Source organism: Pan paniscus, chromosome 6 (genome assembly GCF_029289425.2).
Source record: "Pan paniscus chromosome 6, NHGRI_mPanPan1-v2.0_pri, whole genome shotgun sequence".
Classification (NCBI taxonomy): domain Eukaryota; kingdom Metazoa; phylum Chordata; class Mammalia; order Primates; family Hominidae; genus Pan; species Pan paniscus.
In genome coordinates this window covers 152413130-152416233 of record NC_073255.2, presented here as the reverse complement: position 1 = coordinate 152416233, position 3104 = coordinate 152413130, and the positions used below count along the sequence as shown (strand labels likewise).

At 38.7% G+C, this 3104-nt stretch overlaps 1 non-coding gene across 1 annotated transcript; it reads left to right on the top strand.

Moving 5' to 3' along the window:
• The first annotated feature begins 2748 nt into the window (after window positions 1–2748).
• Window positions 2749–2876, top strand: LOC112440579 (small nucleolar RNA SNORA25). The gene has a single exon (XR_003028609.1). It is a non-coding gene; the product is annotated as a small nucleolar RNA SNORA25 (small nucleolar RNA).
• Window positions 2877–3104: the final 228 nt, after the last annotated feature.

Here is a 3104-nt window from a genome sequence, read left to right as displayed (position 1 = left end):
CTCAGCTCTTGCCCACATCGGTTCATCTCACCACTCGTTACTGCTAGTGTTCCCCTGCCATGGCAGAAAGCCCTTTTAATCCAAGAAAGCCACATGGAGATGCTTGAGCTTGCCACTTTTTGTTGTGTAGCAGAACAAGCTGCAGACAAAACTCCTCAGACACCGAGTTAAAGAAGGAAGGGGTTTATTCGGCTGAGGGTATCGGCAAGACTCCTGTCTCAAGAGCCGAGCGTGTGAGAAGGTCGTGATGAGAAAGCGGGGGGGGGGTATGTGACTGGGGGCTGCATGCACCGGTAATTAGATCGGAACAAAACAGGATAGGGATTTTCACAGTCCATTTCTATACAATGTCTGTAATCTATAGATAACATAACCGATTAGGTCAGGGATCGATCTTTAACTACCAGGCCCAGGGTGCGGCGCCAGGCTGTCTGCCTGTGGATTTCATTTCTGCCTTTTAGTTTCCACTTTTTCTTTCTTTGGAGGCAGAAATTGGGCATAAGACAATGTGAGGGGTGGTCTCCTCCCTTAGTAGTATCCACTTCCCACATAGGAAACTAGTGTATCTTTTCTGAAGGTGGGCTGACTCTTGCTGTCCTCTCTGTGGTCAAACTTCTGCCTTGAAAAAAATTGCAAGACAGTAACTCTAAAATTCCATAGGACACAGGCTGAAGCTCCTAAGACTTTTCTTACCATACTCCACTCAGGTGGCAGCATATGTGAGCCTGTGCACGAATGCAGCTCAGCAAGCATCCAGCCAGGGTTAACAATGCCAGTTCTTATGCCATCCTTAATCTCTAAAAGTAGTTCTTTTTGGAGTATAATAATCACTTAAAGGAATGGCATCCTTTGCCTTTCTTTCAGATACGGGATGGGGTGGAAAATAAACTAGAATGGCTCACTTTCTGCCAACTTTCCCCTTCAACAAAATTAGGATGTTAGCTTTTGTACACTGGATAGAATGTTGAGTATGACAGCAGAAAGACCAATTTGGCTACCTCTTAGCAAACTCAAGAGAGGGGAATCTGACAGCTTTTTGGCTGTTTTGATTAGAATGTGGAAATACTTACTACTTGTTGTCCACAGCATGGGGCTTTAGCCAAAATTTTAAAATGCAGGAAAGGTCCCATTCAACATATTATGACACATGGTCTTTAAAAGTTTCAGAGAAGCACAAAGAAGAAAATTAAAATCACCTGCAATTTCTCCATTGCTAGTTTTTGTGTCAGTGTCTATTATCTTTTCTAGCTACACATAAATAAATCTACATAAATATATGTGTTCAGAGTCATGTTTTATAAATCCGTTTAATCTGATTTTTCTACTTGAATTTATTAAAATAAAATTTATCGTTCTCATAAAGCATAATTTTCAGTGATGCATAGGTTTGCATTATTTTACAAAAGTTGCAAAAACAAAGACACATTGCTTTTGGTGCTTATAATACTTTGATGAACAATTTTACTATTTAATTCACTTATCAAATATATTTTGAGTGCCACTGTGTGCCAGGAACATTAGGAACAAGACAAATATGGTATGACTTTGTTAGAACAAAGGGGCAAGAGGAAACTTTGGGGTTATGAATGTGTTCACTATCTTTATTGTTATGGTGGTTTCATGGCTGTATCCATATATGTGAAAACTTAAGAAATTGTATACTTTTAATATGGCAATTTATTGTACCTCATTTATACTTTTATAATGCTGCTTAAAAAGGAAAAAAATATCTACTGAGAGAAGACAATGTTTATTAAGTATATTTAAATACAATATGCATTTTGAAGTCAAAGTGTAGTTTAATTTGGAAGCACATAGCAGGAAACTGTAACCTGGTTTTGGAGAGGATATCAGAGAATGCATCCCTGACGTTTTAGAGGAGAATGAAGCATGAATAAGACCTAGTTAGGTAATAAGATGGGCAAAACAAGGGGATGGTGGGGAAAGAATTCTACACAAAAGAGACTTTCAGAGTTCCATGATCCTGAATTGTGAAAACAGAAAATGAAAAGTACAATGATCTAAAAGAAGGGGACCATGAAGGTGATTTAAGAGAAATGCATAGAATAGTGAGAAATGAAAGTAAAGAATGAGGCAGGGACCAAAGTCTAAAGGAAAGATTTCCTGAATCACATTATTTCTGAAGAGCAAAGAGTGTTAAGCAAGTCCGTGGTAATATAGGATTTGTGTGTGTGACTGTGTGTGTGTTTAAATGTCACTGTGCCTATTATGTGGGGGAATGGCTCTGTATGTGGGGGGGGGGGTTTGAAAATAACTGAATTAGTGTTGCTACATTGTGCACTGTTGGGGGTGGGTATGTCATAAGGCCACTGCATTCATTTAGTCATATCTGAGATTGTGATTTGAACTAGATTAGTTTCATTGATATTGGCCATAATAGGCATTTAGGTGGCAGACTTGATCAGACTTGGTAGTTGATTGTATATGGTAGGGGAGGAAAGGGGACATATAAAACAAATCCCAAGTTTTCGATTAGAAAACCTGGTGGTACCTTTTGTTGAGATTATTAATACTGGAAATAAAACAAGCTTGAAGGAAAGGAATGTGTTCAGTTGTAGATACATTAAATTTGGGATGTCTGTGTGATAATTGAGTAGGGAACTAAAGTAAGCAGGTGTATATACTTGTAGCCAAGCAGATGGGCTTGGGATATGGCTTTCAAGAGATTTCAGAGTAGATATGATTGCTTAGAGAGTGAAAAATGGTGTGGTTTTAGATGGAGTCTTTAGGCCATTTTAAAGAGGGCTCATGGGACTATGAAACCAAGAGCTCTTAATGCTGTGACCAAAGATTGAAGTTCTCTATAGGTTGCCAAAGCACTCAGTGGTGCTGTGTTTTCCTGAGGAGATATAAGACTTGGAAAAAGAAAAAAAAATTGACTGAGTCTCAAGAAACTCTAACATGTACTATTTTGGTAGAAAGGGAGGAGTAAGCAAAGAAGTCTGAGAAGAATCAGCCAAAGATCTAATAAAAAGCCTAGTGGTATTTAAAGAGCTAAGAGGTTGCTAGTGAAAACTAAGGGAAGACTAGGAGTTGTCCTCCATTTGACTTACTGTATGGGGCTGTATTATCTTCCTATTGCT